Source organism: Eschscholzia californica, unplaced genomic scaffold (assembly GCF_041429995.1).
Source record: "Eschscholzia californica isolate CP2 unplaced genomic scaffold, dmEscCali1.0.p SCAF_1, whole genome shotgun sequence".
NCBI lineage: Eukaryota > Viridiplantae > Streptophyta > Magnoliopsida > Ranunculales > Papaveraceae > Eschscholzia > Eschscholzia californica.
The window spans coordinates 11,342,247-11,359,143 of record NW_028238198.1 but is presented as its reverse complement, the minus strand read 5'-3'; the positions used below and the strand labels follow the sequence as shown (position 1 = coordinate 11,359,143).

The following is a 16,897-nucleotide window of genomic DNA, read 5'->3' as shown; positions in this document are numbered from 1 at the left end:
CCTGTAAAGTTTCTATTAAAGGGTAGTCAGAAATCAATGGTTTCATCAATTCAAGCAAAAACGCATAAAGATTTCTTAGCTCCATGTTATTATTTGAAAGAAGGGTTAATGGGAAATTGTGATGCTTTTGAGAAAGCATTAGGAAAAAATATTTGGGATTATACGAGTGAGAATCATGAAATGAATCAACTTTTTAATGAATCAATGGCAAGTGATAGTAATTTAGGATCACGAGCTTTGGTTAATCAGTGTGAAAATTAATAGGATACGTGATATAATAAGGATCAAGATGAAGAGATCCGACGATGAAGATGTTTCCAAGCAAAGAGATACGTGTGTAGATTTTATATAATTTTCTAGTTTGGTTAGGAAAAACTAGGAAACCCTAAGTTATCTATAAATAGGAGAAGGTTTTACGGATTAAATCAGAGAGTTATGTCTGACCACTGTAACCGATCCACCCACAATTGTATGTGGTGATTATTAATAAAGAAACTATTTCTCCGTGGATGTAGGTCATGATTATCCGACCGAACCACGTTCAATTATCGTATTTTTACTTTACGTTCATATGTCCGATTATAATATAATCGTGAATTTAACAAAAATATTTTCCAAGGAATTCAAAATCTTGTTGATGTTGGTGGTGAACTGGAACTCCTATGAAACTTCTCTGCAACGTCTGATGTACTCTTATGTGGATGTTTTCTAATATGTTGACCGATGAAATTATCGGTCAATTCAATAGACAATTTAGGTTACTAGGCTTTATAATAGCATCTGCGCGGCGTTTTTTTTTTTGTTGAAATATCAAAAAGATCCGAGCGAATTACACTTATGTTCAAAAAGATATAACAATGTCTGTAAATCTACAAACATAAGTGTCAAATGTTTTGATCTCGGAGCAATAAGAGATTTAACTTTAAAATTTAGATAGTTCATTACGTTCCACGTGACATAGTGCAGTATTAAAAAAAATTGTACGTAAGAACTAGGAAGAAGACATATGATATCACATAGGGCAGTAATAAATAACTATTTTCACGATAAAATGAAACTTTCCAATCTTAAAGATTAAAATAAAAGACGATAAGATCTATTCATTAAAGAAAAAAAATTCATTATATATACATAAATATATTCCTTCTCTATATATCTATTATATAAAACGCAAAGTTTTTCGCTAACTGAGACAAGTCGAAAGACAAATCCGGTCGTTCGTTGTGTTTTTCTACAAGTCTTGACCATTAGATCTATTACCTCCCTTAAAAAATGAAAATCTGTTAATCCATTCAATGTAAGTAAGTAAACAAGATTATTTATTCACCCTCATAAATCTTAACCATCCAAATCTTAAAACAAAATTAAATCCCAGCCTTTGAAACAAAATTAGTTGTCAAAAGTTATGGCCAAATAAAAAACGTACCTTCTCACAATCATTATTGAACCATTAGTGCTAAAAAATAGTGGAGAGAGGGAGTCTTACCACCAGTGAGTAAACCCATCTTAAAATCTATATAATAAAACATGTTGAAACATGCTGACTAGGACAAACCAAGAGATAAGTCTGGCCGTCCATGCCATATCAGCAATAATATTAACTGTTGGATTGTTTTGATTAACATAACACATGTCCCGTGGTTATTATTCTAAACCGTCGGATTTTTCTGATTAACGTTGCAATGCCATGTCATTAATGACTCAAATCGTAGGATCATTTAATCGCATTCATGCTCTAAATGCTTTTATCCTCTTGGGACCTTAGATTCATGCTACTGGCACCCACAAACTAAATCAGATCTCCAACCACAACCCAAATTAATCTCTGAATAATATTCCATTGAAAGGTTACCACGAAAATCTGAATTTATTTAGAGATAATTATGATTTGATTAAACCAAAATCAGGCTTCCAAAGTCGATTGGAGCGTTACAACCAAATCAATTTTCCAAAATCGCCTCAAATTCCCCACCATCAAGCTCTTGGATTATTCCATAATTAATTCAAAAGAAAATTACTCACTGAAGAATATTCGATTTTATAGTACGTTACACACAATTATCAGAATAATTTCCATCTTCACATCCTTCCATTCCTCCAATCATGAATGCAAAATTATTAGAAAAAATTTCGTTACAGCGTTACTGGCGCCTTAAAATCTCACATCCTTATTGAGACAATTGCTTCATTCTACAGTTTTAATCTCAACTAAGTTATCCTTCAACTCAGTTTTCATTTTTTTGATGTTAGTAGAAAATGATGACTTAGTCGTTTAATGGATTCAAATGTTCAACTGTTCACCAAATTTTATGGTTTTTTCATGGTTTTTTATTGTCTGGTTCAGAATTTAGTAAATCTCTCGAAGCTGGTTCAGAGAATTTAGTATTTTCTAATGTTCTAATCCTCTACCAACATATTCATTTTGAAATGCTTATCACATGTTTGATGAAATTCTTTAGAGAGTTGGTTATCACATGAATGCTAATTTTTTTGAAGGAAAACGTATTATTGTGTTAAGTATTTTTATGACTTCAGTAGTCCAACAATTAACCAGATGTTTTTGAAAGTCTATGATGAATAATAGGTTAGTTGCTATGAGGAATGCATTATTAACATTGATGTTTTTCAAAAACATCTCTCATTCACCGAGTTTCTTGCTATTATGGATTGTTTAAACACCCCATTGATGATGCTTTTATACACATCGGTGATGGATTTATCATTTTTGTTTGTTGTACAGAGTTGTTGTAGGCAGTGAGCTTTGTGACAACTTGAATCTTCTTGTGCGGCGGTATATCTTGAACTTTAGTTTCTCTTCCATATCTATCTTTTTTGCAGCCTCTAATGTGTCGTTAGTCAATGCATATTATTTAATTTGTTGTAAAATCTAACATTGAGTAATGATTTTTAGTCCACGCACCAATACTCTCTCATAACAATCTATAAAACTTTTTGCTCATCATGTGCATAAGAACCTACATACTCAACATTACCATCTCTCTATGTGATACCTATAGTAGTAGTAATATGTATGTATCACTAATTAACATCATGTGCAAATAGGATGAAGACTGATCTATATATATATATAATTTGGAAGAACATGTGTGTGTGTGTATATATATATATATATATATATATATATATATATATATAATTTGGAAGAAGATAACATGCATATAAACAATTTTGTATGGGTCGAATGATGAGAATCCTGATTTCAATTAAGCATCCATTCCTTCATTTGTTTTCTTTTATAATTTGGAAGAAGATAACATGCATATAAACCATTATGTATTAGTCGAGTGAACGAGAATCCGGATTTCAATTAAGCATCCATTCCTTCCTTTGCTTTCTTTTATCAATCAGAAGGCAGTAAAGCTAAGTTGTAGATCTTTAGTAGTTGCTTCTTATTTGAATTTGATTTTATGGCTTGGAATGAGAGTCAGATATTCAGTAGTTTATATAACTGATCATATAAAAGAAAGTATATAGTTATGTCTGGTTGAACGAAGTTGGTCAAGTTTGGTATACATTACCAATATATCAAGTTCCATTGTGACAAATTGGTCGGAGTCAGCCGATAACAAGAAGTTCAACAAAAATAAGCGTATAGGTCTATCACGAGACATTCCCATGCATCACTGAGATCGCTACAATAGAAAAACAAAAAGATTGGACTTCTAGGTTGCATTTTGTCGAGTTGTGCATACTGGATCAGAAAACATTAGGCTTTATTTGGTTATTGGTTTTAGTTGATTAGTTTTGGTTAGCTACAATTTCCATTTCAAAATGTATATAAGCTTAATCTGTAAACATCGTTTATATCTTCTCTATATTTTCTTTTTTAGGTTCTCCCGATAAACAATGAAGCTTTTAATTTCGTAACACAAAACAAGGTGGTTGAAGTCGCATTTTAAAATTGTGCTCATGTTGAAGAAGCGATAAAGTGTGCCAAGCTGAAATCCTTACAACTAATTTCTTTCCTTTTAATCCTCTTAGTAATTTAGATTCAAGAACTGAAGTGTTTGTGTGGGGTATGTGCAGAGAGGGATAGGATGTTCATGTGTTTATGTGGGGATATGTGGCAGAGAGGTGGTAGGATGAATGAACATGTGAAACTCTTTAAACAAATATATACAACTGTCAGAAATCGAATGAAGGTATCAAATTCTGGATAGAAATTTAATTTTTCCAATGAGAAAGAGAGATCATGGTTAAAATGAACCTATTTCTGTTAATGTTTTATTTGAAATTGTTTCATTTACTAGCTCTTTAAGTGGGCTACTGAAGAATGTTAGGCAATTCAGACTGGTAGGCAATTCGGACTAGGTTTGCATACACCAGAATGATTATCAAGCTGCAAACTCTATAGATAAGTACTCTGAAGATATGCATTTACTTTTGTATTCTACTCGAATATTAATGACCATTTGTTGAATTCATTATTATTTTTATTAATTTAAATTGATTCGAAATACTTTTTCCACATGCAGATTGGTGTTTATACAATTTGGACAAAAATGTTGTTCAATCTTGTCTTCTAACCATTACAAGTTTCGATCAATCCTTAGGAGAAGAGGGTGTTGTAAATTTTCAACAATGGAGTTTTTGTTATGCAATACAGGGAATACCTTAATCTTATAGCTTTCAACAATGGAGAACATATTGTAAACAAATATAAGATAAGAGTGAGGAGGAAAGAGATAAAAGTTTTTCTGTAGAGGATTCAGAATAAACGTTTTATCTTATGGTTTCACTCAAATTCTTTTGTGCATTTTCATCTAGAATAACCGTTTAACAAATCTCACCGTGCCGGAGGCACGGGCTATACCTAGTCTATTATATAAAACGCAAAGTTTTTCGCTGACTGGGACAAGTCGAAAGACAAATCCGGTCGTTCGTTGTGTTTTTCTACAAGTCTTGACCACTAGATCTATTACCTCCCTTAAAAAATGAAGATCTGTTAATCCACTCAATGTAAGTAAGTAAACAAGATTATTTATTCACCCTCATAAATCTTAGAGAAATGCTAGGGAGGGCAGAGATTTGAGGCCTACCCCAGACCTCATGTGACGTGGCGCCTACATGGCGTTCCACCTGTGTTTATAAACTGAATTGGCATTGGGTTCAAATATGCCCTTCAGAAAATTGATATTGAGTCTTTCATTTTACCCAGTTTTCAACCCGATCCCTGCATTTTGCCAATTCATTTTTCAAGTGAGATTCTATGGGAGTCGCTCCAGATGTGATTTTGAGTTGTGGTTTGAAGATTTCTTCTTTCTTCTTTTAGGATTTCTTCGATCTGGGTTGGAAGAACATTATCATACTCTCCATTAATGGGTTCTGTTTTTTTTTTTCTTTCCATCTCTAGACCAATACTGTCATACTCTCCATTAATGGGTTCTTAAGTTTTGATTAGGTGGGTATCTACTTTTTTCAATCAGATGATGTTGGACTTTGTTCCCATAACTTTCCTCAAATGGGTGTATTCATGTTTCCACTTATTTTGTTCATCTTTACATCTTGAAACCCTAACTCTAAGGTTGTGATTGAAGTGACTTGTTAGCATTAAAGAAATTTGCTAGAAATCTCACAAATGGATCCATTGTTTTATCTTGGTCGAATTCATCTATCCCTTGTCAATGGGATGGTGTTATTTGTAACAATAAAACTAGGGTTGTTTAGTTGGTTCTTCCTCACTGAAAAAGATTTCACTGACTTCAAGTGATTAGATGAGCTGAAATTTCTTGATTTTTTTTTATTCTCCTTGAAGATGAAATACCCAAAGATTTCTCTAACTTGAAGAACTTAGAAGTTATTGATGTTAGTCACAACTCACAATATATTATCTAGGTTATCAATCTCAAACAACTTCACTGGTAGTAAAAATCAAATGGTTTTTTATTCTATCTCTAGAATTTCTTGCGGCAAATCGAAGTGATACGTGGAAATGGAGGGCGAAAAATGCTTCTTCTTCTTCACTTGTTGTATGCTGCTGGTTAGAGAGAGAGATTGTGAGTTTTGCTCGACAGAGGGAGGCGGTGATTTGGGTGTTAATCTAATCTTGATCTAGATCATTGATCACGTTCAACGGTCCAGATCAAAACTAAATGAAGGGACCGTGATGAAAACTCTGTGAAGTGGAGGATGTAACACCAAATTTCTCAATACCCTCAGTAAACCCAACGCAAATAAGTTTTTTCATCTTACATGGCGTGCCACGTCATCGACACGTCATATAAGGTCTGGGGTAGGTCTCAATCTCCGCCCTCCCTAGCATTACCATCCAAATCTTAAAACAAAATTAAATCTCAGCCTTTGAAACAAAATTAGTTATGGCCAAATAAAAAACGTACCTTCTCACAATCATTATTGAACCATTAGTGCTAAAAAGTAGTGGAGAGAGGGAGTCTTACCACCAGTGAGTAAACCCATCTTAAAACCAATTTAAATCTCAGCCTTTGACACAAAATTAATTGTTAAAGTTATGGCCAAATAAAAAACGCCTCTCTGCCCTCATTCATACAAACGTTATTGAACCATTACTGCTAATATTAGTCGAGAGAGTATAGAAGAAAGAGTGATTCCTTCGGTTATCATTTACATCTAGCTCCTATACCGTTCTTCTTCTCCCGAAAACCCTAATGCCTCTTCCTCATCTCTATCTTCAGTTTTCTTCAACTTCATTCCCCTCATTAACTACTCCTGTTTCGTTAGTATATATCTCCTGAAGATGCGACTTTCCCTCTCTATAAAGTTCTCCACTTCCCGTATTTCATCTCCATCTTCGTCCCCCCAGGTATCATTTTTTTTTTCGAATTTGATCTTATTTCATCTTCATCTCCTTCTTTGAAGGTATGACTTTTTTCTTCATTTAGGTAATTGTTTAATACATCTGTGTTAATAGATTTGTCTAGGTAATAGATTTTGTTGGAAGAAATTCCAACATATGTGGGCTCACATATGTATAGACATGTGTATGGCTATCTCAGTAAATTGTCAAGTCGTAAAGTGGTCTAATATGGATTGACTTGACCAGTAGGTATCAAAGTGTCATGGAATAAACGTGTAGAGACCATTAAGTGATTTCTAATTTGATGAGGGGCCAAATTAGAAATAAAAGTCTATAAATAGGGGTTATGGTCCCCATTTGGGCTTCTTCCCTAATCTCTACAAGTTTGGTTAAAGTGTGAAATCCCTTCATCACAAGAGAGGTTCTAAAGGAAGAAGAACTAAGTGGAAGATCAACCCTACCCAACCATCTTCAAGCTATGGATCAAGGTACGCTTCCGTGATTAAGTTTAATCTCTTTGAATCTTGTGGAGGTATGTGTAGTTTAGATTATACATGTCATACTCAATGGTATTTGTATATGGTTATATGCATGTATAAGGTTAAATATATTTACTAACAATTGGTATCTAGAGCCACTCCAATTTTAAGGTTCATTGAGAAATTTAGGAGTCTTTGGTGTTTGATTTATCTTATGAACCATATGAAGGTTTTACTGTGTCCAAAATTAAGGTTATCATGATCTTCCATGAAAATTAAGTCCGGATAATTTGTAGATAGGTTATCTAGACATATAAATATTTATATCATGTGATTTGGTTTCATTTCAATGTTTAAGAATCAAAGCTTTGATATAAATTAAGTCATATTGATCTTAGGTAAAATTAGTTTTTGAATTGAGTATAAACTTAAGTTATCAAAGTTTTGTGGAAACCTATTGATTCAAACAAATTATTTATGAAAATTTGGTGTTAAGTTTTTTTTTTTTTTTTCAATGAATTAAGTTCCTGCTTTTTTTAATAAAAAAAAAAAAAAAACCAACAGGGTGGTTTAATTCCCCACTTTAAAGTGGGGAATTAAACGGCACCCCCACTTTAAAGTGGGGTAAGAGCAACTCCAACGTGGGGCTCGGGCTCCCAATTTTGGGAGCCCTGAATTTTGGGAGCCCCGGGGCTTTCCTCAATTCCAACGTTGGGCTCCCAACCGGGGCTCCCAAATCAATATATTATACGTGTGCGAAGTATGTGTAAATTTCGACTATAAATTATTAGATTTCGACTATGAATTAAAATGTGATATTATTCGAGAGAGATAATTTCAAAAAGATAAACACAAAAAAAAACACAAAAATAAAAATTAGAGAAAAATACTTAAAAAAGTAGTATTTAAAATAATAAGAATATTAAAAAAAAAATTAGTTTAAAAAAAAAATTAAAAAAATTAAAAAAAAATAAAATAAGGTGGGGTGGATCCCCTTTTTAGGGGATCCACCCCAAAATAGCCGTTGGGAGACCCCCAACGGCTATATTTGGGGCTGGGAGCCCCCCAGCCCGGGCTCCCATTTGGGAGCCCGGGAGCATGGGGCTCCCAGCCCCACCGGGAGCCCAGCCCCGGGGCTCCCGGGTTGGAGGGCTGGGGCTGGGGCTCCCAAAATTTGAATTGGGAGCCCCAGCCCCACCCACGTTGGAGCTGCTCTAACGCCCCCACTTTAAAGAGGGAGGAGTTACTGCCCCACTTTAATGTGGGGCGTTTTAAAGTGGGGTAAGTGGTGCCCACGTTCCAATATGGAACGTGGGCAGTCCAACGGACTGAGTCAGACAGATCTGACTCGGACCGAGTCAGACAGATCTGACGCAGATCTGACTCGGGCCGAGTCAGACAGATCTGACTCAGATCTGACTCGGACCGAGTCAGACAGATCTGACTCAGATCTGACTCGGACGGAGTCAGACAGATCTGACTCAGATCTGACTCGGACCGAGTCAGACATATCTGACTGAGATCTGACTCGGGCCGAGTCAGACAGACCTGACTCAGATCTGACTCGGGCCGAGTCAGACAGACCTGACTCAGATCTGACTCGGACCGAGTCAGACAGACCTGAATGGTCTGACTCGGTTGAGTCAGACATGTTTGATTGGTCTCAGTCAGACAGATCATTTAGTGTGTTAGACCGGTCTGACTTATTGAGTCAGACAGATCTGACTGGGTCAATTACAGACCAAATTAAAGGTTCTTTTTGAACATTTATTTTGTAAAATTTAAACAACTAATAACTGATACATCCCTCAAATAATATCCGACATTCGATAGAACTAATTGAAGTAAAATGTCGCCAAAGTGACCTCTTTTATGTAGATTAGTTCCATGACAATGTTGGAGTAGGTTGTGTATATGTAAATTCATGCGGATATTAAGTCGACCCAAAGGTAGTTTAATATTTGGCCGAACTACATATACACCTGCGGTGATAAATGTGAGATGATTGTAAGGTGTCCATGTGAATAATGAGTCGGTCCAAAGATAGACTTATTGTTTGACAGGATTTATCGTCTATGTTTGATTACTGCAACAGAGATGCCACTTACAAATTAGTATTACTGTCCAAAGACTTGATGCTAATGTTGTGCTCGGTATTCTGCTTTGTATCTAGTTATTGTTTAAATTTAAATCTTACTTTAGTTATGATGTGAACATGTAAATTTATTATGTCTATTCTCTGTGTAGTTGCTGCAAATATACCAATGAATGCTAACAACATTCCCATTCTCAATGGGAGCAACTTTAAGGACTGGAAAGAGAGCGTTCTGATCGTTCTGGGCTGCATGGATCTGGATCTTGCACTTAGGGTGGAGCAACCTGCCCCTCTTACGGATGATAGTTCTCCTGATGAAAGGAGACACTATGAGAGGTGGGATCGCTCCAATCGCATGAGTCTCATGATCATTAAGCGCGGCATTCCAGAAGCTTTTCGAGGCGCAATCTCTGCTGAGGTAACTAAGGCCATTGATTTCCTTGCCGAAATCGAAAAAAGGTATGAAAAGAACGATAAGGCAGAAACAGGAACGCTTTTGGCGAACCTGACTTCTATGAGGTATAAAGGCAAGGGAAACATAAGGGAGTGTACATCATGAAGATGTCTCATATTGCTTCCAAACTTAAGGCACTGAAGCTCGAGCTGTCTGAGGACTTACTCGTGCATTTGGTAATGAATTCTCTTCCTGCACAATTTGGTCAATTTAAGGTCAGTTACAACTGTCAGAAGGAGAAGTGGACTCTTAATGAGCTCATTTCAAACTGTGTGCAAGAAGAGGAAAGAGTGAAGCATGAGAACTCTGAAAGTGCTCATTTGGCTAGTACCTCAAAAGGGAAGGGCAAGAAAAGGAATAAGGATAATGAAGCTGCTAAGGGTCCAGAGCAAAAGAAGCCTAAGGAACAAAACGGTTGTTTCTTTTGTGGAAAACCTGGGCATATAAAGAAAGAATGTACCGAGTATGCCACTTGGCGTGCCAAGAAGGGGTTGTCTGAGCTACCGAAAGCCAATTGATGGTGAAAGATACATCTATGTGGGAGACGGGCAGGCGGTAGAGGTCGAGGCAATAGGTCATTTCAGGATGTTATTAGGAACTGGATTTTATTTGGATTTGAAAGACACTTTTGTTGTACCGTCATTCAGACGGAATTTGGTTTCAGTTTCTGTTTTGGACAAATCCGGTTATCATTGTTCATTTGGAAACAATCAGTTTAGTCTTTCTTTAAATTCAAATAATTGTGGTACTGGTTCCCTAAGTGCTTATGATAAGCTATACATCCTTAAAGACAGCAGCTTACATCCTTAATAGAGTACTATCTAAAGCAGTTGCTAAAACACCTTATGAACTTTGGACTAGGCGAAAGCCAAGTCTTAAGCATTTACATATTTGGGGATGTCCATCTGAGGCAAGGCTTTATAGGCCAAATGAAAAGAAGTTGGACTCCAAAACAATAAGCAGCTACTTTATTGGATACTCCGAGCGATCTAGGGGCTACAAATTTTATGATCCCACAAGAAAGACTATTTTTGAAACGGGAACTGCAGTATTTTTTGAGGATGTTGAGTTTGGGGGGAGAAATACGGTTAGGGACATTGTCTTTGAGGAAGAATCAGTTATGATTCCTACTACTACTTCTGACAATGTACCAATTTCCTGCGTACGATTGTCGAAGAAGGAGGTTTGGAACCCTCAGAAGACAATGTTGAACAACTCCCCACTCCAGTTCAGGAAGTTGTTCCTGAAGGACAAACTCAACAACCTCAAGAGGAAGTGCCATTAAGGAGATCCAACAGAGAGAGGATAAGTGCTATTTCAGATGATTACGTAGTATATCTCTAAGAACATGAAGACACTGGTGGATTGACAAAAGATGATCCAATCAACTTTCGTCAAGCCATGCAGGATTCTAACTCTGAAAAATGGATCAACGTCATGAATGAAGAATACAAATCAATGCAAGACAATCAAGTTTGGGATCTTGTCCCATTACCTGAAGGTAAGAAACCCATTGGTTGCAAATGGATTTTTAAAATCAAAAGGGATTCGAAAGGTAATGTGGAGAGATATAAGGCTCGTCTTGTGGCTAAAGGCTTCACTCAAAAGGAAGGCGTAGATTATAAAGAGACTTTCTCTCCGGTTTCCTCGAAAGACTCTTTCAGAATAATTATGGCACTTGTAGCACATTTTGATCTTGAGCTACATGAAATGGATGTCAAAACGGCGTTTCTCAATGGAGACATTGATGAAACAATATATATGGTTTGCAAATTAAAGAAATCCATCTATGGGCTCAAGCAGGCTTCCCGACAGTGGTACTACAAATTTCATCAAGTCGTAGTCTCATTTGGTTTTGAGACAAATATTGTTGAGGATTGTGTGTATCACAAGTTCAGTGGGAGTAACTTGGTATTCCTGGTTTTATATGTCGAAACCATGAGACCCCCCAGTCGCTAAAGGAGACAAATTTAGTCTAAACCAGTGCCCTCAAACCAATCTGGAAATTAAAGAAATGCAACAGATTCCTTATGCTTCAGCAGTTGGGAATCTGATGTATGCTCAAGTTTGTACACGTCCAGACATAGCATTCATTGTCGGTATGTTAGACAAATATTTAAGTGATCCTGGAATGGATCACTGGAAAGCAGCCAAAAGGGTTTTCAGATACTAAAAGAGAAATAAAGATTATATGCTCACATACAAGAAGTCGGATCCTCTGGGAGATCATAAAGCATTTGATTCCGACTATAGTGGATGCAAATAATTACAAAATCAGTATAAGGCTACATTCGTCTATTTACTGAAAGAGCTATGTTAGGAAGAGTGTTAATTAAACACTCATAGCTTCTTTTGGATCATGTAATAGAACTTGTAGCAGTTTTAAGACATCCAATTTTGGATTAGGATTGCAGTATTTTGTCACTAAAAATGTCATTCTAAGGGTATTAAAATACCATTAAAGTCATATTGTGACAATTATTTTGCATCTGTTTCATATTAACAACAATGAGAACTAAAATTTAAAGTTCTCGGTTGTGAATAAAAGAACATAGAGTGGGTTTCTTATAGAGCATATTAAGACAAACTCCATTATTGCGGATCCGCTAACTGAGGGATTAACACCGAAGGTATTTAATGAGAACATTGTTCTCATTGGTGTTATATCACTATATGGTAATAAGGTTTAGTGGGAGTTTGTACACATATAGTTTGGTGTTATTTAGACATTGCTCTATGTTTGGGTATTTTCTGCAGAAATAAGGTATTCAGTTATTTTACACTCTGTGATATTATGTTAAGGTCGATCTCAATAAAGTTTCGGTAGGACCAGTTGGAAATAGGCATGGTAAGATCACATTGCATGTAATTTCCATGCTACGCGTCCATGATTGATCTATGTCATTTGGTTATGTTGGTATGTGTGACTACTGATGGATTTAGTGACGATTGAATGTTACGAAAGTCCCTTTAATCCCATACTAGCACAACTGATGGACCAGATTGTTTGGGATACCTAATATTTGATAGCACATTTTGAGCTCATAAGGATGTACACATTTTTAAATAGCATATGTGGCCCAAGTGGGAGATTGTTGGAAGAAATTCCAACATATGTGGGCTCACATATGTATAGACATGTGTATGGCTATCTCAGTAAATTATCAAGTCGTAAAGTGGTCTAATATGGATTGACTTGACCAGTAGGTATCAAAGTGTCATGGAATAAACGTGTAGAGACCATTAAGTGATTTCTAATTTGATGAGGGGCCAAATTAGAAATAAAAGTCTATAAATAGGGGTTACGGTCCCCATTTGGGCTTCTTCCCTAATCTCTACAAGTTTGGTTAAAGTGTGAAATCCCTTCATCACAAGAGAGGTTCTAAAGGAAGAAGAACTAAGTGGAAGATCAACCCTACCCAACCATCTTCAAGCTATGGATCAAGGTACGCTTCCGTGATTAAGTTTAATCTCTTTGAATCTTGTGGAGGTATGTGTAGTTTAGATTATACATGTCATACTCAATGGTATTTGTATATGGTTATATGCATGTATAAGGTTAAATATATTTACTAACTGATTTGTATAGGTAATTGTATAATAGATTTGGTTTTCGAAACAAAACAGAAAATTCTTGCACAGTTACAAATTAATAGATTGAGTTTGATAAACTTTTGATTACTCTTTTCTCAATTACTTCAAAAGACGGAAAGACCGATTACAGAGCACTCTACGGTTTGTCCCTCATAAAACTTTTGGCTGCTTTCGGGTATTATTTTCTACTAAATGTAGGGTTATTGACACCATTAGACCTTAGGAGTGTCTGTGTATCAGTGTGTGTTGTAGTAGGTTTAAAGCCTGTGTTTTGCGGATGATTCGTTTTCTAATTTCTCTAGCGTATTGGTGATTGGGGCAGACAAACACTATTGCAAAAGTCATATCTACTACCATTACTGGTGATACGGTGCTTGCAGCTGCTTACGCGTATTAGCTTCCCTGTTATGGCGTTGAAGTTCGGCTTACACACTATGTCGTATGTATAGATATTGTAATCGTTCTTATTTGTTTGAAAGAATTTCTTGTGCATTCTGACAACAATTATGGACAGTTGGACGCTTAATCTTAGTACCAGTAGTTGTCTTAAAAACACTAAAATTGGATGTTGGGTACGAGGGAAATGTTGAGGTAAGTATTGGAACTTAGTTTAACCTAATTGGTCATGCAAATTATAAAATGTCCTTGCAGAAGCGTTACATTCCATTACCACTTTTAATCACTTAAACTCATGTAAACAGGCCTGATAGATCAATATGGGTTACAAATATTTAGTCACCGAAGTCTGACAATATAGATCCAGTTTATAAGAGAAGTTTTTTCAGAAGTTGCTTAAGATCAATGACTTTAGGCATATCTCTAACGCTTGTAAATGTTAATTACATTGCATCTTCGCCATCGTGTACGGCAGGAGGAAATGAAGCAAGGTGTTGGGTTATAGTTTGTAGGGAAGTATAGTATAAAGAAGGAACTGAGTAAAAAGAAGTGGTTGTTGCTTGGAAATCTTTTGTGTTCCTTAAATGCATAAAATTTATGTATCAATATAATAAGATTAAAAAAAAATGACTGAACATCTCAATAAGTACTCATTACATGTAGACATTCATAATTTGTTCAAAAAACTATGCACTTTTCCGTAAAATCTCAATAAACTCAACTTAGTCTATGTTATGCCAAAGTTGAGTAGTGGTTGTCACTGTCATCTAATTCTATGTAAAGTCTATTCTTCTATATTTTGAGTTGTAAAGTCTTTTCTTTTATATCTACATGTGAGTCTGTAATTTTCGAATTTGTTTCAAATGTTTCATTTCCCAAATTATCCATCTATATTGTAATTTCTTAGAGTTCTATATATTTGCACAATTCTGATCATCAGACTTTTTGTTTCTGCATAATTGTGAAATCTTAATGAATTTTAATCTCAAGAGTGTAATCATGTTCTTACTAAGTTCAAATTGTAATAAAAATCACAATATACAAGCTATAATAAAAAAAAAATATCTATATAATAAAAACTATGACCGAACTTGAAGTTGATTTATTTGAATATTTTAGAGTTGTTTTAGATTGATGAATCAATTCCAAATACCGCAAGAAATTATTTAAATTGTTATTGGTATTTAAATTACGAGTTGTTTATTATCTCAGTTTCGTCTGATGATGTTTTTACAAAAATGATGAAGAGTGGAGAAGCGAAAATAAGTCGAAAATGGCCTATATGTAAGGAATGCGATTCACTAATAATATATAAATGTTTGGTTATTTTTATTTGAAAAGATTGGCATTTTTTGTTCATCTAATATTCTTATTGAATGTGTAGTTTCACAACCATTACTCAATTCTTTTTAAAAAATATGAATTTATTTTGATTCTTTAGTTGAAACCGTAATCTTTATTTTGATTCTTTCTATAAAATAAAAAACAGTAACATCTATTCATTATAGAAACAAAATTCAATATATATACATAAATATATTCCTTATCTATACATATAAAGAGTGGCGATTCTAAATTAATTATAATAATACTTTCTATAAAATAAAAAACTAGTAAATCTATTCATTATAGAAACAAAATTGATTATATATGCATAAATATATTCCTTATCTATACATATAGAAAGTGACGATTTTATATTAATTCTAAAATTACTTTGAGTTAATTTCTACTTGGCCACCTACTTTGTGACCAGCTTCTTTTATGGCCCCTTATTTTTCATAAATTCAAATATGGTCACAAAATAGGGGGCCAAACAGGAATTAACTCAAATACTTTCTATAAAGATCCGTATAAGTATTTTTATATTGTTTCTATAATTTCATCATGAACAATAGAATTAATTCAAATATGGTAAATTTTGTTTTAGAAAGATTCTTAACTTTATCAAATATTTCCAACTTCTATACGACATAATATAATATATATACACCTAATACTTCCAGGATTATTCAACACGAATAAGAAGTAAAACAAAGTTAGAGAAGCAAAAAGAATCGATAATGAGTGGTTCAGCAGCAGCTAGTTCAACAGCAGGTAGTTCGGCAACAGGGAGTTCAGCAACAGGCAGTGAACTTACTCTACTTAGACCAAGTGATTGGCCAATACAAAAGAAATTATCACAACATGAGATAAATAACAATCGTGTTGCATTACCAGTTAATCTAGTTAGGTCACAGATCTTGCCCTTCTTGGGTACTACAGAAGAAAAGAATGTTAATCTTGTTATATGTGATTATGATGATGGTACTAAATATGATATGATATTAAATCACGATCATTCCACGTTTCATTTGAAGAGAAGTGCTGGAATGGCACTCAATGATATCAAGAATTTTGAAAAAGGTCAATTCTTTAGAATGGTTTGGAATGTTAAGAATTCTTGCTTTTACTTCTCTGTTAGGAACGACTAGAGTTTAGGGATGAGAGAAAGAGAAAGAGGAAGAGGCACTTGTTTAACTATCAATTTATTAGTATTAGTAGGTTATCAATTTATTAGTATTAGTAGAAAATGGTGATAGGATCAGAACTAGAAAAATATGAAGATTTGATTCTCTAGGTCTTTCCTTATGGTTTGTTTTATTTTATTTTTTTGTTGAACAATGGTTAGTTTTAATTGAATAAATAAATGAATATCTATTTCTATTTTATGTTTTTTTATTGTGTTTTTCCATCGGTGATCGTTGTCGAATACAGTATTCTTCTCTAATGGTTCTAATTCTTTGTATCTATTATTATTTATTTCTACATCAATGTGAAGATTCTACTTCTCTACATCTTTCAATATTTTATGGTTTCTATATCGATTATTATTTTATGATTATGTTTTTCAGACAAGCTTAGTGCCATTTACTTGCTAATTTGCTCAGTTTTACAAATCAAGTTTTTTATTCATAAAAGTGGTTTTTGTGAAGTCCACGATTCCAAAAAAAAAAAGATCCACTTTTCTAATTCACCCTTGTGAATGTTATTGTCAACCGATGATGCGCAGAAAAATAATGGATTAGAGTTTACTCCCTCTA

At 34.6% G+C, this 16,897-nt stretch overlaps 1 long non-coding RNA gene and 1 pseudogene across 2 annotated transcripts; both read left to right on the top strand.

The window, feature by feature from the left end:
- Nucleotides 1–1,904: 1,904 nt before the first annotated feature.
- LOC147564102 (uncharacterized) lies at nt 1,905–4,777 on the top strand. Its single transcript, XR_015236770.1, has 5 exons — nt 1,905–2,043; nt 2,741–2,791; nt 3,852–3,949; nt 4,048–4,163; nt 4,272–4,777. It is a non-coding gene; the product is annotated as an uncharacterized LOC147564102 (long non-coding RNA).
- A 2,366-nt stretch (nt 4,778–7,143) lies between these two features.
- LOC147564101 (uncharacterized) lies at nt 7,144–10,385 on the top strand (annotated as a pseudogene). Its single transcript, XR_015225916.1, has 2 exons — nt 7,144–7,284; nt 9,523–10,385. The product of XR_015225916.1 is annotated as an uncharacterized LOC147564101 (transcript).
- The last annotated feature ends 6,512 nt before the right edge of the window (nt 10,386–16,897 follow it).